This window comes from Dromaius novaehollandiae, chromosome 9 (assembly GCF_036370855.1).
Source record: "Dromaius novaehollandiae isolate bDroNov1 chromosome 9, bDroNov1.hap1, whole genome shotgun sequence".
Classification (NCBI taxonomy): Eukaryota; Metazoa; Chordata; class Aves; order Casuariiformes; family Dromaiidae; genus Dromaius; species Dromaius novaehollandiae.
In genome coordinates, this window is record NC_088106.1 from 31,653,395 (window position 1) to 31,679,018 (window position 25,624).

Here is a 25,624-nt window from a genome sequence, read left to right on the forward strand (position 1 = left end):
GGGTGAGGCTTTGGAAGGTTTAAACATCTTTGTCAGGTGCCCTCCAAAAAAGAAAGGCGCAATTTATGGATGGCCACCTGCCACTAGATATGGACACCGATACCTGCCTTGTCACCCACAAGAAATTCGATCTGCTTTGCTTGGGAACTGGAGCTGGTACCTCAGATACCTACTATCCCTTCCAGGCTCAGTCAACATTCCCAAAGTACTGGAGCCTTCTCCTTCTGTGAGACCCGAGAAAGGTTTACTAGCACAGAGCTGTGGCCAGGCCTCCTAGAGCAGGCTGGGACCACCAAACGCTAGGAAGGGAAGAATTCCTCAATTTCTAGCTTAAACCTGGAGCCGGGGAATACAGAGCTCTGAAGCACCAGATGTAGCTTTGTGACATGTCCAGGACATATCCTCTGGGACGCCCAGGGGGTGGGACAGCTGCTGCACCCTAGTCATGGTCCTAATGCAGTGGGCCGTCCCCCCACCCCGCCACCGGAGTGCTGCAGGCCCCACAAGGGGCTGAAGGGCTCTGCCATGTCCTGTCCACCCTGGTGCTCTGAACCATTGCCAAGCTACCTGACTGGCAAAGCAGCCTCAGTGCATCCCTGAGCCTACAGATCAAACACCTCTCTGCATTCATTACTGGCTCATTAACCTAATGGCATGGCTCCAGCTCTGTCGCCTCCCTGCCTAGCTGCCCTGCAGTCGGATGAGCCAGCATCCCATCCAAGGGCTGCAGATGCACACTGCAGCTGCGCCTAGCAGCTGGCTCTGCTCCCCGACTGTTCTCAGGTGCTGTCCCAGAGGCCCTTGTCCCAAACCTCTCCCCAGGTTACCCAATTTGCCTATCCTCAGGGTTGCTTTCATAAGGTGAATGAGCCAGAGCAGCTCATGAGCCCCTGTTAGACTCAAAGCTGATCAAGGACCTTCTAAGTGACTTTGGGGAAAATAACAGCAGATGACAGTGATTTAAGACTGAACTGGACCTTTCAGAACTCCTGATTATGATCATGGGGGATGCTTGCTTCACTCAGCATGGCACTGTGCAGGTTAACGAGGTGTTCTTCAAGAGCCCAAGCTCCCAGCCTCTGGAAGGGATGTTGTCCCATCCTCAGTCTGTCAGTCTCTGCCTCCCAAGCCTGCTGCATCCTGCCCACTAGTGCAGAGCTCCCAAGCCTGCCAGCTCTGTTGCCTGGTGGTTGATCAGCCTGCAGCTTTCCTTGCTTGCTCTCTGCTTCGGGCAGCTGGGTTATTTCTGGCAGCAGAGAAAGCAGAAAGCAGGTCTCTCATGTGAACAAGCATGGCCCTGCGTGGAAAATGGTGCCCTCTCTCTGTACTGATGTGCTGGCTGAATTCCTCCATGTGGGGTTCTCCTGTGTCCTCTGCAGAGGTCATCCAGGAACCCAGAGCTAAAACCGAAGTGCACACAGGCACGGTGCATAGTGAGGGCTACGAAACAGCAGCATCACAGCTGGTGTGACCAGCAGGCATTATAGCGCTGCCTGTAATGACCCTCTCCTGCACGCGCAGCCACACGATGCACAGACTGTGCTGGGGAGTAAGTGAGGCTGCAGCATGGTAAGTCCTTACTTCATGCATTGGAAAGGGCACGGTGAATGAGGCAGGAAGGGCTGGGAGAGTCAACTCCAGTTAGGTCTGGATGGGACTTCCCCAGTCACTGTGCCCAGCCTATTGCAGACAGGGCATGACAAAACCCCTATGCTCTGCCTTATGTGACAGTTGACTGAACTGGTGAATGGATTTAAAAGTTATGACCTGTCATCATATGTGCCTTGCATCCTCAGAAAACCAGGCTACAAACCCCTTGTTGCTACAGCCACAAATCAGCTCCTGAGCCCTCCCAAACACTCGCAGCCTCTGTTTCTGAGCTCCTGAACTGCTGAGTCCTCAGTTGAGCAAGTGCCAGCTATGGATGTTAAGGGGGGAAAAGCCCCATCTTTAAAAAAAAAAAAAAGAAACTGTGCCCTGGTACCTCTCAGGAGAGTTGTGATCAGGTAACAAAGGAAGCAAAGCATTCGGGTAATGCAGCAGTAAATCTGTGCGGTTAGCAGGCCTATGTTTAATGAAGACTTCAGCTTTCTGCAAATCCAACTGTGCATCACACCCAAAATTAAAAAGGTTGGGAGGAACACTGAGGACTTGCTGTTGTAAGACAGGGGCAGCAGAGCAAGATCATGGCTAATATTATATTTCATTCCTGCCTCAACCTCCTGGTGGGTGAGGAGGCTTTCCCTCAAGCTCAGCACTGCCACAGCCAAAGAGCATGGAGGAAAGGGCTTTTCATCAGTCTCACTGGCCTTCTGCATCAACATTACTGAAAGCAGATCTAATTGCCTGAGAAAAAGCTGCCTAAATAACATCAAATACACCCCTAATTCTTAGGGCTGGTAGGGATCTATGGCATGCCCACAAGCAGTTCATAAGCACGTGCAGCAAGGGCTCCCCCCTGGGTCCTCCATGGGCACCCTGGGGTTAGACACAGCTATGCCGAAAAAATGCCCAGGATACCTGTTCATAAGGTGATCCATGGCCACAGGCAAAGCCTCTCCCATTGCATGTGCTGTGCCCCACTCTGCTTGGCAAGTACCCCGGGAAGAGGGCTGCACCCTGAAGCACCTGGCAGCCTGCACCACTGCAGGCAGCGCAGAGCCCCTCACCCTAGCTCCAGGCATCAGGTCACCTCTCAGCTCCAGCAGGGAGGTCACAGCACCCATGGAGACAGAAGTGCAAAGCCCTGGCTGCAGGTGCTGAAAACTGGCTATGAACCACATCCGCCCTTGCTGCCCGTCCCCCAGCCCAGCCACGGACGCGACAACCCGTACCTTCCCTGCAGTGTCCTCCTCCTGCATCGCCTGCTCCTCTGCTCTGTGCCCGTCACAGGGAACTCAGCTGTGCACCCCCCTCCAGCAGGTCATTTTATCACTTGAGATGCAGGTGATGAGTGAAGAGGGCTGAGCTGCCTGCGAGCTGACTGCAGAGAGGAGGGGATGGCACAGCGACTGGCAGCTTCCCAGCTAATCAGACTGCAGAAGCAGTCCCTGGGCCTTGCTGAAAAGCTGTAGCGCGGAGGCAAGCCTGAGCGTGCTAGATTGGCTGAGTCACGCTCCTCTCTGCCTGCAGCGGTGATTTCCACTCCCAGCTTCGCAGCGCACAGTCTCCCATTGCTGTCACTCTAATGCAGGGGGGGAGAAAACCCCATGTGAAGTACTCCTGGCACATTTCAACAAGCAGGGGCTGCTCGGGGAACAGCAGGGCCCACCTGCACATGGGTGCTGCTTGAAAGCACCAGCAGCTCGGTGACTCCGGTAGCGACTTGGGTCTGCTGCAAGTTTGGCAAGCTCCAGGGAATGAATCTCACTGTTCACTACAGGCACTGAAGACTTCATGGCCGATGATTCCTGCCTCCCCATTTCAGATGCTCTCCTCCTCCTGTTATGCTCCATGCCCTAAATGGAGTGACTTCTCAACCGGATTTACAGCCACTTAATTTGTATTTGCCACAAAATTTGCTTAACAAAACCAGCATTCAGCTTCTTTAGTAACTGCAAGCAGCAAAGCCAGGCCAGGAAGGAAGCCAAGGCACTGGATACTGCCGCAGCTGGGCATGCCTCTGCTTTTGCCAGCCCTCACTCAGAGAAAGCAGCAGATACGTCAGGCAGCCCTGGCTCTGAGTGAGCTGGGGCTCCTGCAGCACCAAGCCCCAATCACCCCAAATGACTTTTGCTGGAGAAGATTGCACATTCTTAATAGGCTGGGAGGATGGTAAAAGATCATGGGTCAGTGCCAGGAGATAGGTGGGAAGAGAGGTGTTGCTAGTTATCAGGCACATCTTTCAGAGCCGGGCACTGAATATGTGTCCCCCCCACCCTCCACCACATTGTGATGGGGGGGCAATGCATTAAACAAACAAGTATGGTCCAAATGAAAACACAGTGGTTTGATCATGTCCTTTAACTCCCTTTCTGGCCAAAGCATGTAAGCTGGCATAGGCCACCTATGCAATGAGTTCTTCCAGTCTCCTTGAACAAGAGCAAACAGCTGAGACATTTGGCTGGGAGAACAGATGCCATTAATAAGGCAGTAAATGAAATCCATGTGCAAAGTTTTACAGTTCGGCTGTAACCAACTCCACACTGCCAAAAGAACATGAGCCAGAAATGCATTATGTGCCATTACACAATAATGTGAACACTTACCCACTTTCAGCTAGCCAGCTCTCTGGAGACCGTGGCTTTTACTTCATTTGTGCTCAGGCCAGCGTGGAGCCCAGGTGCTCTGGGATGGTTCCCACTGCACCTTCTAGCAGCCCATCTACAACCTAGGAGAACTGAAAGTAGTGCCCATTGCCTCTTGTCCTGTCACTGGATATCACTGAGAAGAGTCTGGCTTCATCTTCTCTCAGAGTAAGTTTGATTCACCAGCAGTTTCCCAGAGTCATTCACCCAAAAGTTTCAAGCACAGCTACAACTGTAAGCATAGCTGAAGTTGGTGGCCTATCAGGATTTCTGATGCAAAAACAAGTATGTTGGCAGCACAGCAATAATCTCATTAAATAAATAGCATTTGATCCAGTAAGCAAAGGCCATCAAACTGGCAACAAAATTAAGCCTGGAGGAAAAGAAGAAAACATTTTTACTTCATGACCTCAGCGGCATTTCTCCAATACAGTTGCTTTGTATTAAACATGTCATTCAGAGAATAAGGAGTTGTACAGAATTTAAATAAGTATACACACTACATACTGCTAGGGTGCTACTGTATTGTCCAGCACAGACCATAGGCCAGTGAAGCAAGGAGGAAAGAGTGTGATTCAGATCAGTTAAGTTAAGCTGTGAATATATGGACAGATATATTAAGATATATATGGGCATCATGAACCTCCCAGCACCACCACTGAAGTGCCCCTCCGCGGCAGCACCACCATCTCGAGGTTCTTTTCTTTCCCCGGGGTCACTGCACTGCCCTGGAGTGCATGGCTTTGTGGTTGCTCCTTTCGCATGGTGTCCTACACCAGCCCCTGCGCCTGGGATGGCTCCCCTCTGCCGTAATCGGCCCCTTGCTCCGTGCCTTTCCCTGCAGAAATCCCAGCCCTCCTTGAGTCGTCCCCATTGACGGTGCTCGGTCTTCCCCAAGAGGGGCTGCTCTTTCCATGCAGACCTAGGAGCTCACCTGTCATTGTGAGCCTTGTTCCTGCTCTACCTCCTCCGCCAAGCTGAGGACTCCTGGGCTGCTGTCCCTATGACTCCCTGGCAGAGCTCATCGCCTCGCCTGGGGGACCTGCTGCGATGGCTCTCCCGGGCAGGCGAAGGCTCCGCGTGTCTTCCGCGCTGCCTTCTGCTGCTGCGGCCCCTTCGCTGCTCCTGCTGTGTTTGGCCGCGCGCCAGGGGCAGGCTGTGCGCTGCAGGGGCAGAGCTGGCCAGCTCCTGGGCAGAGCTCGCTGAGGTTTCCCCGCGAGAAGCTGCTGGCGCAGGAGCCCAAGCAGAGCTGGCGTAGGAGGGCCCGGGAGCATCCTCCTGCCCAGGGGCCTGGTGGCCCCACGACGGGGAGGCATGCTGGTGCCAGCCTGCAGAAGCTGCTTCCCGTCTCCTGCTGCCATCAGTGCTGTGCGACCTACGCTTCAATCGGCCCCCGGCTCGGGATCTTTCCCAAGGGCCGGCAGGAGCAGTGGCCTGAGCCCCACTCCATTGCTGCCTGCTCCTCCCTGGGGAGTCATAGCGCCTCGCTACGTGCTGAAGCCGGCTGTGGCCATCACTGTTGAGCCTCAGGGACCTGCTTCAGGCCCTCTTGGGGGACCCGGCGTGGCCATGTCACTGCTGGAGGTGCTGCTGTGCTGCGGCGCTGACAAACGCTGCAGGAAAGGAGAGTCTCCCTCCTCGATGGCCATTGGATGAGCTGCTCTCAGAGGGCCTGGTGCAGTCCTCCTGGAAGTTGTCAGCTCACATCACACGGAGGATGGAGCTGAAGGGCCGCTGGCAGAGCGGGCACTGGGCTCTGGTGGCTGACCACTGCCGGATACAGCCAAAGCAGAACCTGTGCATGCAGAAGGCGACGTAGGCGGCGTTGTCCACTGTGTCCAGGCAGATGGTGCACAGCAGGTCTTCAGAGGCATCTCCTGGTGTTGCCTGAGGCAGCCGGCTGGTGCTGGCGCCAGGGGAAGAGCCACCGTTGCCTGGAAAGTTTTTCTTCTGACGAGGTCATGTCCTACAAAGCAAAGAGACCTGGAGCTCGTGACCTTTCCTGGAGACAAAGGGAGGAGAAAGCAGGAAAGCTGTGGAGGTGGAGAGCCAAAGAGCTGCCCAGGCTTCTTGAAGGCTGCAAGGAAGCAGCAGAAGCCCCATTTGCGAGGCAGTGTAAAGGGCCCCCTGACACAATGCCCCTGCAGCCCTGAGCTTCTGCTAGAGCAGGGGAGGTCCCAGGGGAAACGTCGTCCCCACCCAGTGAGGCAAGAAAGGATGGGACAACAGCACTAGATGGGCTACAGCGTGCCGAAGAACCAGGCTCTCTCCAGGGATGGCAGCTCCTGCGAGGCACTTGGCAAGGGCAGGCCTGTCCTCTGGTCTGCATGGGGAAGGGGGGCCTCACATCTCCCCAAAGCTGGGAGACTAAGCGAGGAGCCTGTCACCGCACATCTGCAGGAGATCCCTACTGGAAGCGCCACCAAGGAGGGCCCAAAATCTTGGCTGCAGCAAGCCTTTCCGCACTGATGCAAGCGATCTTGCTTGCCCCAGAAGTGCCCCTGCTGCACTTGCAGCTGGAGGCTAGTTCGTGCAAAGCAGCACTAGTGCTGCCACAACCGCCAGGAGACCCTCCCAGGGGACACAAGTGACATAAGATTCACCGTCCCTTACACAGCTCACCCACACGTCTGTCCCTGCACAGTAGGGAACACCCTGCGCACCCTGGGCCATGGCCCCAGGTCAAACTGTGAGAGCGCAGAGATTCATCAGTGCCACTCCATCCTCCTCCATCAATGCAGGGAGAGGGCAGTTTTCCCCTGGAGTATTAGGTTTCAGAAACTCTCCACAAAATACCCCTGGCAGCAACAGCAGTGGCCCCAGGGATACACACTGGATATGGGAATGAACTTGGAACTGGATATTCAGGACAAACCATTCCTCAGGGGATCTTTAGAAAGAGTCCACTCGTCTTGTAAGTCCCAGCTTGAAAAGGCTGAAGCTGGTGGCACCCATAGAACTCAGTCCCTACACACCCCAAGCTCTTACCTGGCATCTGGATCTGCAGAGCAGCAGGATATTCCCTGTTATGTCTTTCTCCACACCAGCAAACAGCTGCTTCCTGGAGGCACACAGCACAATTCTGGCAAAACAGCATGACCATAGTGTGAGCAGTGTGTGTCCTCCCCATTTTCATCTGCTGGTAATCCTGCCTCATCGCGTAAGCCCTGAGACATCAGGCCAACTTCCACGCTGTGCCCTCAGATTCCCATGGGCTTCCGATGGAGGTCCCAGGACCTGTCAGGAGCTGTCCCACCCTCACGGCAGCTCATTTCTCCTAGGGATCTCCCAGTAACTCCCAAGGCCATTACTTGAGCTCTCTCTGCCCTTGGGGGCTGGGAACTGTTACTCATCCTGCAGGCTGGTGACAGAGAAGGGCAGAAGGGCAGAGCCTCCATCACGCATAGCGCTGGGGGTTTTACCCCTGATTTTCAGCGGTTAAGGATGAGGGCTGGAGGGGGGGTGTTTGCCACAGCACAGGGCTGTGGAAAAATATCAGAAAAAGCCCATCATGGTCCTTCTTGGAGACTAACAGACTGCTCATCAGCTGCGCAAATTAGCCTAGTCTGCTTGCCTTCCCAGTCAGGCTGCTCCACTCTCTGCATGGCCCTTCCCTGACCCAGAAAGGCTTCTCCAAGTCAGTCACGTAAGGGGCAGAGCCAGTGAGAGCTCACCTGGCTCCTGCTCCCAGATCTTAGCTTCATGCTTGGAAGCTGCATTTTCCTGCCTTCCCTTCCCTCTTCCCTAAGATTCTCCCTCCCCTCCAGCACTTTACCTTCCAGGTAATGCAGCAGGAGGGGAAATTTGGCAGCCCATGTCACCCCCACAGCTCTGAACCCAGGGAAGCTGGTCTTCCTGCTGCCAGACAACCCTCAGTCTCCAGGCTGCTTCAGCAGAGGCTTGTCCCCAGCTGCAACCTCCTGCTGGAACACGGGATAGTCATGTCGGAAGAGGATGAGGCCTCGCGAATGGAACTGGTTCTCATCAACCCTGGTTCCTGGAGTTCTTGCTGAGGCCTCCTCTCCTCACCTCCCTCCTACCAGAAAGACAGCCTGATGTGAGGGCTCTCCAGACCCCCCTTCAAAGACCTAATGAAGGCTGTGGTGAGAAGGAAACAAATGGCAGATGAAGCAGCACACAGCACACACAGAAGAGCCTGCTCTTGCTCCTCCTCCATGAGTGAACAGAACCAGAATGTGGCCTGGCCCACCAAGGAGGCTCAGTACCAACCTCATGCCCTTGTGCTCTCTCCAGCTGGTTGGGGACAGGAACAGAGCAGAGCAATACCTGCACCAGAGCCTGCCATACTTGGAGAACCCTCAGGAATCCTTGCAGCAGGCAGCCATGAGGTTCACTGGTGAGCCACAACCCCTGCAGTCCCTCTCTGTCCCTGGGCGACTTTGTACCAGACCTGGCTGCTGCACTGGCAGCAAGGACCAGCCCTGTGGCTGCTGGAGCCCCAGCGGCCCAGCCAGGGGCACCCAGGGCCTTTGTCTCTCCCTCTTCCATCACTGCCCATGCATGTTGGGCTGCTGGGAGCCTTGTATCAGCCCCTCACACCAACCCTGGATACTGTGCTCCCAGGACCACGGAGAGGAGGATGCACGGCCAGGCTGGCAAGGGCAGATGGGAATTTTGCAGCTGGGGGCTTGGTGTACAGTAGGAAGGGTGACAGGAGGTGTGTACCTGGGGCTCACAAGGCAGCAAATGAAGAAGCAGAGCAAGGAGAAGGTGCAGGATTATCTGCAAAGGTGAGTGAGGGCATCGCTGCATCAGCCAGCACTGGCAAGGAGGAAGGAGTCTGGGAAGTAAGCTCCAATTCCCTGCCCTGCATGGCTCCCCTGCGTGGAGGGGAGAAGGGGTATATTTTAGGGGCATCTGGCACATTCCTGACCAGCAACTTCCAGCTGATCCATTTCTTCTACCTGCTCTCTTCTCACCATGGGGTGCCGTTCCCCACATGGGGAGTGGGGCTGGCCCTCTCTGCAGGGGATGTCTCAGATCTCTGCAGATATGGGAATTTGGTATCTGCTCTGTTTGTTTCTATCTTAGTCCTGCAACCCCTGGAAAATGACACCCATTCCATTCCTCAATCTGTTCTCTGGTGACACAGACTACCCTGAACCTGAGATTTCCAAAGAAAAATTCTCCATCAAGATTCAACCTAGGAGCCCTGATTTTGAAGGGACCAGAGGGAAAACAGAGGACAAACATAGAAGTCTTGATGTTACCAGAGGGTAACACCAAAAGGCAAACAGAGTAATCCCGTAGAAACAAGAGTGAAACGGAGGTTTCTGAGGGGACAAGAGTATAAACATAGGGTTCTGAGGGAACAAGAGGGCAAACAAACGGCTTGTGAGGGGATCAAAGCAGTGTGCCCTGGGGTACACCCAAAGGCAAATAGGTGGGTCCTGAAGGGACTGGGGGCAAACAGAGGGATCCTGCATGCACTGAAAGGCAAACTGCAGGCTCTGGGGCATTAATTCATCTGCCCTAATCCTCTTGCTGAAACCCTGCTTCTTACCTCTCAGAAGTCAGCCTTAGCTTTCATTTCACAGACAGCTGTAGCGTCAGTTCAGCACTCAACTTGGGGATCACCGCCCAGGCACTCATGACCTTCAATACTACATGCACAGAACAGTTCTTGGGAAACGATGCAGATTCACAACCTGAATGAGAGAAAGCAAATCTCTTAACAATAGGTTTTATGTAGGCTGCTTTCATCATAGGATGGAAAAGTTTCCCCTCTCCACTTGTACTGCCTCTTATAACACAGCTTCCTCATCACTATCTTCCTCTGCTATTTCCACTCCTCTCATTCATCCCCCTCAAATCTCAATCCCTTAAGGCAGCTGTTTCATATCCACATGTTTTTTCACAGCCTTGCAGCAGCAGTTCGATGAAGGAAGCAAGTAGCTGATTGGAAATGTTGTTTTTAGAGTCATACCGAAACTCTAACACCATGAGGTGCATCCATCGTAGTTCACCCAGCTATCTCCTGCAATTCTTCTAGATGAGGATGCAATAGAAGAAAGACATTTCTGTCTGAATTCCATCTCCAGTTTCCCTAGAACATCTGCCTGGGTAAATGAATGTTGCTTTCAGAAATCAGAAACCTTCGCTCTCACTGTTCAACAGGCATCTTCAGTGAAGCCTGGCTCCACCATCAGCTCTCATGCCACTGGCTGACTACCACACAAGCCATATGTGTGGAGATTGAGGTCAAGATTGCCCCTTGTTCTCCAGGGCTGAAGAACAGCCTACCTCATTCATGTTACCTCAGCCTTCTCTGCAAGCCCACTTGCCAGCTATGGTAGACATTACTTTAAGATACAGGATTCAGAAGTGTTTTGTCCAATACTCTCACAGGATGCTTTGAAAGAATAACCCAAAATCATGCCATGAAAGCAGATTTCTGGTACCTCCATGACTAGACTGGGACCATCTTTTGGAGGATCTCAGCGTACAGGGACTGAATTATGAGCAGTAGCACCACAGCTCTTGTTTCATGGGCCTATACTGAACAGAGATACCCAACCACTCCTTGCCATGCCTCTCTGTGCAGTTAGCAAATTAGAGTCAGGATGAGGCCAAACTATAGCTGTGGACCTGCTTGGTGTTATTTTATCCAAATCAACAAACACAAAAAACATGCAGATGACTTGCACACAGACTAATTCACTCTCCTACCACTGCTAAAATTATCACATCCAAAAGAAACCATGCCCTTCTTCTGCTAGACCAGGTGAGTCTCATGATGGTAATGAACGGGTGCCATCTTTCTCCTGAGAGAGGTGATTCAGTCCTTCAGTTCAAGCAGATTTCAATAGACTTGAAGCCAACAGGCTTCACAATTACTCCCTTATTTCTGTGTGTGTTCTGCTCAATAAACCTGCTTGCTTATTTAAAACTCAGCCTCAACCTACGCCCATTTTGCCACCAAAAACCTGGAGTCCCTGAGTCATTAAAAGCAAGATGCAATTAGTGCCTACATTGACTGGCTCACTTCCTCCTATTCAGTGCCCATGTCTGAAGCTCCTTCCTTTGGGAGCTCTAATGTGTGTTTAATGTACAACTTAATTATATGATTACAATGGCACAATTATATAATTGTAATGTATTGTGCAAGTTGGCTAGAAAGAGAAGAGAGATGTTTGCTGAGTGATGGGGGATAAACAGAATAACAACATCAAGGAAACAAAATACATCTGATGAGATGATAATTTAGAGGCATAGCTAAGAAAATGGGCACTTTGGGGAAAAGAAAAAAAAGTCCAGCTACTTTTCATCTTTTTAATTAATTTATTCTTCCCTCCTGCCCCTTAAGAACAAGTTTCCTTCTTGTTGCCACAGCAGGGGAGAATGCAGCTGCACTAGAAGAGCAGAGCCAGGCAGGCTGTCACAGGCACCCCAGGCACTACTTGCCACACTTCTCCAACTGTTGCTGCTCCTGGAAGAACAACAACTCAACACATGCTGGAGTCATTCTGAGCTGGCCCCCACAAACTGGCAGTATTCTGAATGCATGTGTGCTTTCTTGGATTACAGGCCTACAGGCACAGTTCAGCCATGACTGTGTGCAACCCAACAAAGCTGAATGACCTTCTATTTGCCGTGGAGGTATGAGCAGATGCACAGAGTGGTTCATGGTAATTCCTCACACAGCACTCACTCAGCTATCTGGAGGCGCCCTCAGGGCCATGTCAGAGTGCCACATTTGCTCTCTAACTTCCTGGACTTTGGATCAGAATGCTCACGTCCAAGGGCTGAACCCAAAAATGAGGGGAAAAAATCCTAGCGCAAATACAATGAAGGTAAGCGACAGACACAGGGAAGTTCACTCCAAGAAAATGCTGAGAAAACTCCAAAGCAGCATCTTGGAGACAGATTTTGAGTCCAGTTTTGTAAAAGCTTTCTAAACTCTGCAGTTTCTCCTGTTCTCATTCAACGGTCTTTAACAATTCCCTTTTTCCCAGCAGTAAGCACATTCTGAGGACCACTCCATCAATAAATGACTAGCAGGAGGCTAGGCAACCAGGTTAGCCTACTCCCCTAACCTCTGGTGAGACACACTCTGCCTGCAATGTCCCAGGTTTCTGTGGGAGACACGAGCCCACGTTCAGCATTTTAGAGACACCTCTGAATCTGTTTCTCATCACTAATTAACTGATAGCTGGCAGAAGGCTTGTACCTGTAAGCTCTCCACACCAAGGGTTTCTCTAGCCACAGAGCACTGCTCTTACAGCACTGGCAGGCAGACGCAAGCCCAAAGCAGAGAAAAGAGATCTGCACCCTTGACACTTGGCGAATGCACAAACAGCAGAGGCATATCTTCCCAGTCCCCGCTCCTGTTTTACAAGTGACACATTTATTTACCTCTGCAGTTAAATTCCTAGCTATTTCATTCTTCATGGAGTTCTTTTGCCAAACAGTCTTCTCAAGCCTAACTCAGCTAAATCAGGATGTGCGATGCTGACCCATTTCTACAGCAATCTGCATGCATCCTGATCTTTTCAAAATACAAATTCCAGAGTAAGTAACACTAAAACTCTTCTGGTACTAGCAAAGCAAATGCAGGCAAAAATAACCTACTGCATTATCTGCCAGCTAATCGAATAAGATTAGTCAAGAAGCAAACTCTGTGATCTTGTAGAGTGGACTCTCAGTTAACAGTTCCAGTAAAAGCAAGCTCTTGTAAGAAAGCCAGCCAAAAAGAGTTGATGAACATAACCAAATAACCATAGGTATATGCAGACTCGATTTGCCACAGTTTGTATCGCTAACTCCTATGTAAGACCAGATTTCAGTCTAATTAAGAGGTCTAATTCTCCTGGGGTCTTCCACATACTCTACATCAGAGTTAACTGCATGCTATATACAATCACAGTATAGTAAAGCTTCACTTCCCAGTTTGCCTATAGAAAGAGCTGCTAGAGCTACTGGGAGAACAAAATACCCTCCCAAGCTCCATCCCTTTCCAGAAGCATACATTTTGGAATTAGCCTCCTTTCTCAGTCTGGATCAATCATCATAACCCTGAAAAATTCTGACATCACCTAACCTGCAGTGTGAAATATTTTCCATCAAAATTAATAATCAGCACTCTTAGCCAATACCTCAATATAAAATGTTGTTTGGTGGGTTTTAATTTACTTCTTAATGAAAAATGTCATCTGAAGTCAGAGAAAAACTGTTTATCTTTTAAAATAAAAAATGAAAATTCGCATGCACTCCCACCTTAAAAAAAAAAAATTATCAGATCTGGCACATGCCACACCTCCCATCATGTTACTTTTAAAATAGGACTGACAAGAAAAGTTCCTATGCTGAAGATTTCTCCTCTGTTTGGCTAATTATAAGGCAAAAGAGAAGCTGGGTTGCAGACTGCCTTATACCATCAAAGGTTTCCAGAGCATCTCTCTCAAAAGTGATCAGTCTTATCTGCTGGAAAACCTACCTCTGACTCCTTTGCCCTTCTCAGGAAATTCATTAACCAACATGTTGCTCCCAGATGAAAAGAGTGGTGGTCTTCTGCGGATCTGGGCAGCAAGGACCCTGGAACTCCAGCAGCATTGGAACGCAGGCTGCAGCCTCACTGTGTAACCTCAGTCCATCCCTGGATCTCCCATCATAGCTGCCGCCCATGTTGGCCAACTCAAAGACAGTACTTAGGATGCATGGAGATTTAGAGACTTCCTTTTACAGAGGAGTGAGCCTCATACTTGCACACCTGCATGATTGTCTGCTACAGCTTCCCTGTAGTGGGGTCTATAATCCTCTGTTGTGGAAGAAAACATGGATTAATGCAGATAAATAAAAGGGGCAGAACGTACTGGTTAGGACCAAATTATTCCAGGCCTTGCTTTTTACCTGCAAGGTAGATCAGGAGTCAACTCAAGCCAGCAGTTAACAGATTTCAGTGTTAGGAAAGAATACTGAGATTATGGAGTCCAATACCCTGGGAATACACATTGGGTAGTTTTTCCCATAAACCTGACAGGACTGAAGCAAATCTCTCACAAAAAGCATCCAACATTGTAGAGACTCCACTGCCCCTCTCAGAAAAGGTTCCAAAATATTACATTGGGTTCAAAAAATAACTGGACAAAAGCTTGAAAGAAAAGTTACTCAAGGACAACTAAACACAAACATACCACCTCTGGCTGAGCAAGTCTCTCTGACATTGATGCTAGACCTGTAACAGGACACAGGAGAAGCAATCCCTACATTTTTGCCATGTTTCCTCTACCTTGTCCCTAAATATCTGCTACTGTGTGCTGCTTTCTAGTGTCAAAGAGAGGATATTGGCTGGATGACTCCCTGACTTGAGCAGGTAGAGCCATTTTTCGGTCATCCTCTGATAAAAGTCAGGCTCTTAATTCTGTGTTGGATTTTCTATTGGGTCTTTGCAGCTTAGACAAATGAGAACTCTGTTCTCAGAAGAAATTTCTCTCCCCTTTATAGCTCCCTTGGAGCACATGCTGGCATTCCTGCTGGGAGATGCTGGTGGCAGCAGATTAGAAACGATCTGTTCTCACATCTGGAGGTGGAATACCAGTCGCTATGCTTTTCGGCACCTAGACTGATTTCAGACACCACTTTCTTGTTTGTCTCCTTCAACAGAGTCATGGAGCTGGCTAAGGAGTAAAGATATTACTGAGAGCTGTTGTGTCATCACAGGTAAAACACTGCCTTCTGCCCTTCAGTTTCTCCACCCCAGAGGGGCAATGCTGCAGGCCTCGGTTCTCATGCTCTTTGAGATCTGTTGCCACAGAGTGCTTGATAAAACCTGTTGAAAAAAGAAACATAGCATGTGATGAGAGAAAGGTTTTCACTACCAAAATCATGTAGGTGCCCAAAAGCCATTTTCCAGAGTGATTTAATCCCTCTCTCCTGAGGCCCTGAGCACAGAGACACCTCTCCACCAAGGCTGCCTCCCTCTGAGCCTCTCCCAGATCTGGTCTCTGTGCAAGGAGCAGCCAGGCAAGATGGGACCCTCTGGTTTCCATCCGTGTGACCTGGATGAAGACAACTGACACCAGCTAAAGAAAAGCCCTCAGGGCATGAACTGTGTTACAGTGTTCTTAGGATAGCATCGGCTACCTTGAGGTCATGGAGTTTGAGACCGCTAGGAAACCTAGGAGACATAGGGACATTCCTGAAGGAAAGCACAGGAAGTATCAATAGTGGAGGGAGGCTCTTTTGGAACCTCTCTGCCACTCCTGTGCTGCTCCATTGGAAGCCCCTAGAACAACATCTCATGCACTATCTGTCATCCCTGAAGAGGGCAGCATTAACACCTCGCTCTCAAACATCAGTCTTTCCCTCACACACAGTCAAATGCCATTTCCAGTCCATTTTGAAGCACAGTAGGGAGGAGATGACTGGAGGGTGCAGCCTCTCTGTGCCTAGAAGGGTATCTCTCAAAAGCTTCTGTAAATGGTTCCACAAACTTCAGTGGCAGCATAATTGCACATTATTTCATAGTTTCACTTTGACGATTTAGAAGACAATAGAAAGAGCTAAGAGACTGTTAGATTCATAGTGATATTTTTCCCACATGGCTCCTTTACTGATAAAGCTGTTGCCTTAAGAACATGGAAAGTTTGCCTGAAGGTTTTGCTTAAATGCTGTGTATTAGTATTTAATCAAAGAGGTGGAGCAGTTGAAACCTCTATACAACAACGACCCCATGCTTCTTATGATATGCAAGACGTATTCCATTTTTATGGACAATTCTGTACACAATCCCTCCTCTAAAAGGGCTTATAGAAGATTCTCTTTCTCTTAGTATTTTAAGCAAGAGTTAGTCTGAAAACAGGATTTGTCTTCTATTCCCCATGAAAACAGGATTTGTCTCCTATTCCCCATGGGAATTTCTAATGAAAAACACTTTTTGTTTAAACTTTTCCATGGGAAAAAAAATGGTTTGTTTCTTCCCCAGTAAAAAAGTGAAAACAAAAATATTTCAGCCACAATGCAGCATACCTTGAATTCAAATGACTGTCACAGTGCCTGAGAAGACTGCAATGGAAGATTTAGAGGATGGAACCACATTCTTTTCTGGGCTACCAAAAATTAATCAGAGTGAAGTGTCAGTGTGGGAAACCAGTTTCTATGGGCTTCTCCAAGGCCAATAATTTCAAAAGCTGTTAGTGCCTTTGGGCGGCACACATCTCCTAAGAGTAAAGAAGCTGTATTTTCAGGCAGTAGGTACTTGGCATCTTCTGAAATTCAGGATTGCTGACATCTACTAACTTCAGCTGGGAGACTAAAATTGCTAAGTGCTTGCTACAGTTTTGGGCCAATCTTTGAGAGGAAACGTATGTCTGTCTTTTCTTTTCCAGGGGCAAAATCCATGGAAGCCTATGGAAGTTCTGCCACAGTCTCCTGCAGAGCCAGGACTTCATTTGTGTGTTTTTTATTTGAAGTTCATTGATCTGACTCCAGTTCCATGACGGATACCTAGCACCACTGCTGCCATGTCCAGTGTTGACATATACAAGGAAGATTCTCTTCCTGGCTCACTTGCTCAGCCCAAGGACATGGATACCAGCAATCAATTGGTTTCCTTCAGTGCTGCTGTAGAGAAGAATCTGATTTTGACAGTTCTATTTAGCCTCTCTTTCTTTCTTTTTCTTTTAAGGATTTCTGTTTATCTTTTGTATAGAGCTCCAAGTTCACCCACAGAGGCAACCACTGAACCACGGAAAACAACAAAAAGTACAGGATGTGCTAAAAATAATCCACAGTAGCTATAATACCTCCATTAAGGGAGCATAACAATTAAAGCCTGAAGCATCTTGAGAATCTAAGCCATCAGTTCTGACTACAGAAGGTGGCACTGGCCGAGCTCGGAAAAAATACTTCCCTTTCAGCCCATGAGTGGGGAATACTGATCCCTGAGCATCCCTAAAGGGACTTCACCTGGTCCACTGGCACTGCTAAGCCCCCAACACAGGGGCTGTAATCCCTCCTTCCATCAGCACAGGGCACAGCCCACCCATGAGGCTTCACCCTGGCATGGTCAGCACTGGCAGGTCACCCTGGCACTGTCCCCTGCTGTGACCTCTTCAACAGAAAAGAAAAAACAGCCACTGCAGCCTGTCCAAGAACATAACCACCTCCAGGAGTAGGACCTAGACTTGGATGGAGGGTTGCACAGACCTACCTTTAACAAAGCAAGGCTAATGAGTGTCGGAGGACAAGGTCAGAATTTGATACCATTTGGCACCTGGTTTGCACAAGTTGTAGAGTAATGAGAATTTGATCTCTAGGACATCTCTGAACTCCTTTCGGTACCAGGAAGAGAAATGTCCCAGGGCCAGGCTTTTGTCCTCCAGGGATTTAGCCTCTCTGTCCCTAAGGAGATCTGCGATAGGGCTTGTGGTCACAGCTAATCCTGTGCCTCTGCACACCCTTTTCATTTGCTGCGAGTGTGTGTACGTGTTCCTCTCCCCCTACTCCATCTCTCAAGCTTATAATCTGAACAACTGCCTGGGCTAGTTTGTCCTTTCCCAGCCTGCTGGACATTTTCAATGAGACACATCTCCTTCTGCTCAAGGAGGCACTGTCTTCACATCCTTGGAGATCAAATGTCTGTTCTCCCTTTTATCACTTGAGCTGCACGTGTTTTGATTGCAAACACCCTGATAACACTCTTACTAGCCCCTCACAAGTGAAATAACAGAGGATAGATAGATACACGTCTAAGGGTGATTTATATCACCTGCACTGAGATAACAGGGCGCAGACAGCCTGTGAGTCTGTCTTACTCTGCTAAGGATCTTGTCACTGTAGATACAAAAGAGAGAAACTTTCTAAAATATCCTTGTTCATGTCACTTCGACTTGAAGTGTTCGTCATGTTTGTCAAGTTAGATAGTGCAATTCCTCTCTGTCCCCACCACTAAGTTGAATTATGTTTTCTGCCATGCACATCACTAGTGAAATAAGCTCTTGATGTGTTAAACGGCCGGCAGAACACACAAAAATGTATACTTCTTGCCCCAGTGAGAGCAGCTGAAAGACAGCATCGTGCATAATGATGTTTTGCATGTGCAGCCAGGATCCCAAGCACATTGTCTGGCACAACATATCTAACACTTCTTACAGCAGAGTGCTACCCACCATGTCCCAGACAAGCCAAGCTATATGTACACAGTCCTGCTATATCTCCCTGATCACAAAACCCAACCTTGAATCAGTGTAGCCCACTGCAGCAGCAAGCAAATGATGCCACTTGTTCAAGTCAAAACATTTTTGTCATTTACGTTCGCAGAGACTGATTACAGGAAAATAAAGAACTCCATTAGCTAGTCAGGCTGCAGCTCTGTGGAGCTAGTTCTGCACAGATGAACACATTCTTTCTCCTAGAGTTATACCAAAGGGTGCAGCTGATCCAGGCCATGAACACAGACATGAATGAACTGCAGCGCCTTACCCTAGGCCAGACTCTGCAGGAGGTCTCTCCTCACCACGTATTTAAGAGTGGAAGATGGGATCGGACAGGGTGTGGAGGACACAGTCTGCACCCATGAACCTTGCTCTGACAGCCCTGGAGAAAAAGAGAGGAGGCTTACATGAACGTATTGCTCTTTCAGGGCACATTGCAATTTTCCTGCCAGGAGGTTCCTTGTACTCTCTGGGCAGTAAGGATGACAACAATGTCATATCCCAGAGTCCTCTGCCTTAAAATGAGCAAAAGTGTTGACAGTCAAAAAAATACTATTACAAATAAACCCTTCTTAGTTATCAAATTTGTGCAGTATATTATTATAGGGGAAAACAACTGTTATCTGCCTCGTAAAAGTCAATATAATAGTAAGCAGATACTGACTTCCCTTGAGACGAACATGATGATTTATTGACCCAAGAGGTCAATTCAGTGAAGCAAAGCCAAGGCCAATACTTACCGTGAGGAGAATAAATTCTATGTTTTCTGCAGTGGGGAGAAGATACAGAACAGTCACCACTAAAATGTCATCTGCTTTAGTGATGGCCATTGTCATTTGCAAGGAGACAGCTAAATATGGTAGTCTACTGCCAGGAACTTCACCTCATATTTTTAGAGAAAATGCCAATTAAAAAACATTTTCTTTGGATGTTTTTGTTCTCAAAAATACTTTCCTAAATATTTAAAATACTTTCCTAACCCTCCCCCCCCATTGGAGTTTTCCAGTGGTTTTGAATTGCTAGGCATATTTCCTGAATAACTGTTCTAATAATCCTAGGACTAACTGTTCTAAGAGTCCTAGGACCCTTAATGGTGCTCTCTGAATGCCAGCTGTAAGAGAAAGGCAGCTCTGTGTGTTCTGCAAAACGTGTTCTGCCTTAAAATGCTCACCTCCTGTCACCAGTCAGTTGTAATTAAAGACAATATAGCACTTCAGGAGTAGAGAAAATGGTCTTGATATCCTGGCCAATTCATCTCGTCAATAAAAGATTGACGTGAGATACGGCTACACACACGGCTACCACATTTTCCTACACATTGCCAGAACCACCACTATCTACCTCATGCTTTGAGATACAGCTCCTCAATGATTAAAGTTGCAATATAAAATATATTTCTCCTTTATACTGTAAGCTCAAAAGCTCCTTTATGAGATATACACTTCTCCAAAAACCTGCATTTTAACTGTGCCTCTTTCACATGAAAGTACTGCCCACAGATATTATCCAGAGCTTTCAGAACTCCATGTATTGTCTTTGGAAACAAGATGAACTAGAATCTCATAAGGGAAAAGGAAAGAAAGGCAGCAACTCCTTCCTCTCTTGAGTCCTTCCTCTCCTGACTTGTCAGCTGAGGCCTTCAAGAGTGCCTGGGCTGTACTGACAGACTTGTGGTATAACTGAACAAGCTGTAAAGATTCAGCACCTGTATTACTGGCTGTATTGCAGGTCACAGAGAACGAAGGAAGTGTAGTGCTCTAAGGGCATGTTTCATACCCTCTTTTTGTAAGCAGAGACAAGGATGAGGAACAAGCCCACACTCCTGGCAGAGACTGGAAGCTTCCTTCAGTAACATGAAGGCAGTAGTAGAGCAGCACATGATCTGTGTTGCAAACACTGTATGGGATGTGCTTACATCCAGGCCAAAAACTTTCTGTCTTTGTCTGTTTTTAATGTAATGGAGATGAAGGTTTTCTTTAGAAAACCTTTCCTTTGCTTTAGAAAGGCCAGAAACAATAACCTTTGCAATTAGTACTTGGCAAAACAAGCACCTGTCCACAAAAAATTAATGGAACCAACTAGCGACAAGGGAAAAATCATCAGATGCCATGAGGTAAATCTAGGCCAGCATAAGAGCAAAGGACATTTTGCAGCGCAGTCACTCTGGTGAATCCTGATCTGAGGAGGGCCAGGCAGACTTCTTCACAGTGCCCAAGCCTTGTCCCAGTCAAGAGAGGGGAGGAAAGTAAAAGTACGCTTCTTTCTGAAGCCTTTCCAACTTGCCTTATGATATTTATTGCCTTTCTCTCCCTGTTTTCGTAGCAACCACATCCTGAAGGTGCCTGTCAAGGAATGCGGTGGTCAAGCACTGGGTCCATCAAGCAATGAAGCTCTTACTTGGGATAGGATGGGTGGATAGCACTGTCTTACAACCTTTTCTCTTAGCTTTGTTTTCTCAAAGGCCCTCAATTCCTCCACACTGCTTCCTGCATCTGGAGGTCATAGAGGGTCCACTGTATCCTCATCTGTCACTGCACTTGGAGAGCCTGTTCCCCATGTTCAGGGACATCAAGGAGAAGTACTGCTTACCCTTGTCAAGCCTTACCTGCTGGTTATGGCAAGAGAGCAGCAGGCCTACCTTAAGGCTTGTCACCTGTTCAGGGGACAGAGCCGTAGCCAACCCCACATACAGAGACCACCAGGATCAGGCTAGACACTACAGAAGTTTCCCAAGCTTCAGCTATTCACTGCAGGCTGTGCAAGAGCAAAGAAGGAAAAAATAAGAATGCTGATTCTCCAGTCGTTACCCAGCCAACGTTCTCTGGCCACCCCAGCCTAGAGCCAACTGGAGTAGAAAAGGATATTTCAGCTTTAGGAGGAAAAGTGATCCAACATCCCATGAAAGCTCACTCTGAGCCACCATTCTAATTGGCTTGGACATGAGAGATGTTGGGTGCTTCAGAAAGTAACTGAGGATCCATAAACCAAGCAAAATGAGAAACAGCACCTTGTCAAGAGGGGAAGATGGACCTGGTGGAGCTCTGCAGAGATGGCTGTTAGACCCATCTTTCATCACTGCTTCATTAACAAGCTGGAAAAAGAAGTAAAGAGCAAGTAACGGAACTGGCAGACCATGGGAGATCAGGAGGTGTTGCCACCACCACAGAAGGACGTGAACCTAAAACAAACTAGGAGACAGGTTAGAAATTAGGGTGTAAAATAACACCAGAGAGAAATGTCTGTCCAGACACAAGGCCTGAAAAGCACTCTAGCAAGCGAAAATTCTGCCCTACAAAGGATTTTCATATTTCAGTCCATGCTGTCGCAGCACCGCCGCTCCTCACTGCTTCTCCTCCCGCTCCCACCAAAGGCGGGAAACACCCCTGGCTCATACCGGGCAAGCAGGCGAACACCGCTGCCTCCGGCGACCCACGGGACCCGCGTGTCAGCAGCACACGTCCGGTACGGAACCGACACGCCAGGCCCGGCCCCGGGGTGAGGGGACTCCGGCCCCCGCAGCGGCACCGCCCGGCGCCCGCAGAGCGTAACATGGCCGCCCGCAACTGCCGCGCCCGAGAACGGCACCTGCGGGCGCGGCGCGCGGCGCGACATGGCCGCCCGCAGACCCGCGCCGCAGCCTACACTTCCCAGCGTGCCGCGGGGCGCTGCCGGGCTGCACCCTGCGGCGCGGCCGTTTCCCCCTCCCGAGACGCGGCAGCCGCTGTGGAGGCCCGCGCGCAGCTGGGGGGCTGCCGCGGCCCCGCCGGCACCGGCCCTAGTTCAGCGCCGCCGCTGCCGCAGGACCCCGACACCGCGCCCCTCCCCCGGGTCTCTGCGGCGCGGCGCAGCCCGAGCGAGCCCCAGCCGCAGCGGTGCTGCGGCCCTGCGGCGCGTCCCCTCGGCCGGGCCCCAGCGCCGGCTATCCCGGGCGCAGGGACCCCCGGCAGGGGCGGGACGCACGGCCCCGGGCACGGGAGTCGGCGGCGCTCGCCTGCTCCATTGCTGCACGGGGCCCTGCGCCCCGCCGGCGGTGCTCGGCGGCCGCTGCCCTGTGCCAGAGTGGCCGCGGCGAGCGGCCGCCCCGGGCAGCCCAGCCGGTCCCACCTGCCCCGTGGCCCCCAGCCGCAGCTCTTTGGAGAAAGCAGGGCCGCAGTCATCAGCTTTGCTGGGGGTAGCTGGGGCTTGCTCCCCCCGGTCCCACGGCCCAGAGCTAGAGCCCACGGGGAGTCCGGGGACCATCACCATCGGGGCTGCCAGGGCAGCAGAGTTACAGAACGGTTGAGGTTGGAAGGGACCTTTCTAGATCACCTAGCCAACCTCCAGTTACATCTCAACTTCAGGGTGGGCCAGCCTTAGGGAAATCCCTTGGCCTGTGCTTCCCCCCAAGATGCTTTGACAAACCACAGGATCACCAAATCACAGAATGGTTGGGGTTGGAAGGGACCTCTGCAGAGCCTCTAGTCCAGCCTCTAGTCCTAGCTGACACCACATGCTCAAGCAGGGACATCTAGAGCAGCTTACCCAGCACCCTGTCCAGGAAGCTTTGCAATAGCTGCAAGGATTGAGATGCCACGACGACTCTGGGCAACCTCTTGCAGTGCTCTGGCACCCTCACACGAGGAAAGTTGTTCCTTCTGTTCAGACGCAATTTCCTCTGTTTTCGTTGGTGCCCATTGCCTCTCATCCGATCACTGGGCAGCACAGAAGGGGGCCTGGTGCCATCCTCTTTACACCCTCCCCTCAGATATTTATCGGCATCGATAAGATTCCTCCCATCAGCCTTCGCTCCTCCAGGCTCCACAGGCCCAGCTCTCCCAGCCTTTCCTCACAGCAGAGATGCTCCAGTCCCTTCCTCCTCTTCGGAGCCCTTCGCTGCACTCGCTCCACTAGCTCCATACATGTCTTGTACTGCGGAGCTCCAAACTGGACACAGTACGCCAGGGCTGGCCTCAGCAGGGCAGCTGAGGAGAGCACATCACCTCCCTGGACCTGCTGGCAAGGCTCTGCTCTTCCTCATGCAGCCCAGGACGCCATTGGCCACCTTTGCCACAAGGGCCCATTGCTGGCTCATGGTCCACTTGTTGCCCCCCAGGACTCCCAGGTCCTGCTCGGCAGAGCTGCTTTCCAGCAGGTCGGCTCACACCATCTACTGGTATGTGGGGTTAGTCCTCCCCAGGGGCAGGACTCTTCTGCACTTCCCTTGAGTGAACTTCAGCAGGTTCCTCTCTGCCCATTTCTCCGCACGGGCGAGGTCCCTCTCAATGGCAGCACAGGCCTCTGCTGCATGAGCCACTCCTCCCTGTGTCTGACCAGGAAACTTGCTGAGGGTACACTCTGTCCCTTCATCCAGGTCATTTATGAATGAGTTGAACAGGACTGGAACAGACAGTTGAACAGGAGAAGTGTCAAAAGCTTTCCTGAAGTTGGCATGAACTACAGACACCACCGCTCTCCCTTCATCTACCCAGCCAGTCATTCCATCATAGGAGGCATCAGCTTGCTTAAGCTTGATTTTCCCTTGGTGAATCCATGCTGACTACTCCTCACCCCCTTCTTGTCCTTTACACGCCTGGAGTCATTTCACCCCAGAAGGCCATCAGGCGGGACGGTGCCAGGGCGCTTGGGGCAGGGCACCGCAAAGGCCTTGGGCCAAGCATGCTTGGAAGGAAGGAGAAAATGCAGCGTGGACAAGAAATCCTTGGCAGGACCTGGAGAGCCCTCTGCCTCTTCCCCAGTCCTCTTCCTACACCCAGGAGGCCGAGGTTGGTGTCAGCCTTGGAGGGGGACAAAGGGACATGCTGTCCCCCAGGGACTCGGCACGCCAGGAGCAAACCACAAAGGTGCTGCCTGAGGTCACCATCCTGCAGACACTGCTGGAGCAGCCCAGGAAGCCGTGAGCTCCTGGAGATGAGGCCAAGCCCCACTGGGAAGGTCGGAGCCCCCAGGACCCTGCCTGCTTCTTTGCGCCCTGCCCCATTGTTCCCAGGAGATGGGCCAGGCACAGGCATGAGCAGGCTGCACCAGGCAGTGCCGCTGGAGACCACTTGAGATATGGCCAGTCCTCCCAGTCTGCGCACTATTGATGACGCCTAGGCAGGGCTTTGCTTTTTCCCTCTTATGTCAAATACACCCCCAGACTCTTGAAAACTTTGATTTTTGGAAAAAAACCCCTCCTTGAACTCCTCAATGCAGAAGAGGCATTCTTACGGTGCTGGGTTAGGGGGTGGAGGAAAGAGAGGGAAAGTGACGCTGCTCTCTTGAGTGGAAAAAGCTGTCCAGTTCAAAAACACAACTCTGGCTGGATTTGGCCCCACTGATGGTTGCAAGAATTCGACTTGAATTCAACAATGCCACCTACGTCGCCTTCTGCATGCACAGGTTCTGCTTTGGCTGTATCTGGCCAAGTGCCCGCTCTGCCAGCGGCCTTTCAACTCCATCCTCCACACGGTGCGAGCTGACAACGACTTCCAGGAGTACCGCGTGGGGCACTCCGATAGCAGCTCCTCCGATGGCCATGAAGGAGGGAGATACCGTTCACACTGTGCGGCAAGGAGGCGGCAAGAGGCGGTCATGCCAGGATGTACCAAGAGTGCAGAGTGCTGCCAGGGTGCTCAGACCTCATTTCCCCATCCTCAAACCATGCTGACCACTCCCAAACGCCTTCTGGGCCTTCATATGTTTGCAATTGCCTGTATTGCAGTTTGTGCCCCTGGCCTCTTGCCCTGTCACTCTGCACCACGGAGAGGAATCTGGCTGCGTCTTTTTTACTCCCTCCCATCAGCTCTTTCCACACGGGCAGCAGATCCCCGCTGAGCCTCCGGCACGCTAAGCAATCGCAGCTCTCTCTGCCTCTCCTCACACTGGAGGTGCTGCAGGCCCTTCATCATCTTCACGGCTCTTGGCTGCACTCGCTCCACTCCAGCCCCGTCTCTCCGGCCTGGGGAGCCCAGCATGGGACACAGCCCTCCAGACGGGGCTCCCCAGGGCCAAGTGGAGGGCAAGGATCCCTTCCCTGCCCCTGCTGGCAAGGCTCCTGCCAACGCTGCCCAGCACGCTGCTGCCCTTCCCTGCTGCCAGGGCACAGCGTGGGCTCACCTTCACCTTGGGGGGCACCAGCAGCCCCAGCTGCTTCCCTGCAAAGCTGCTTGCCAGCCCGGTGGCCCACAGCCTCTGCTGCTGTACGGGCTGATTCCTCCCCGGCGG

At 50.9% G+C, this 25,624-nt stretch overlaps 1 long non-coding RNA gene across 5 annotated transcripts; it reads right to left on the reverse strand.

Moving 5' to 3' along the window:
* Positions 1–2,839: 2,839 nt before the first annotated feature.
* LOC112988694 (uncharacterized) lies at positions 2,840–22,043 on the reverse strand. Of its 5 annotated transcripts, XR_010390562.1 has the most exons (9): positions 21,816–22,043; positions 18,690–18,803; positions 13,705–15,036; positions 9,772–9,916; positions 7,236–7,329; positions 5,182–6,213; positions 4,209–4,620; positions 3,272–3,458; positions 2,840–3,184 (listed from the first exon to the last, which is right to left on the reverse strand). It is a non-coding gene; the product is annotated as an uncharacterized LOC112988694 (long non-coding RNA). The 5 variants fall into 5 exon arrangements; XR_010390560.1 differs by lacking the exons at positions 2,840–3,184; positions 3,272–3,458; positions 4,209–4,620 and having other exon boundaries at positions 4,627–6,213; positions 13,705–14,025; positions 14,118–15,036; XR_010390559.1 differs by lacking the exons at positions 2,840–3,184; positions 3,272–3,458; positions 4,209–4,620 and adding an exon at positions 21,429–21,512 and having other exon boundaries at positions 4,627–6,213.
* Positions 22,044–25,624: the final 3,581 nt, after the last annotated feature.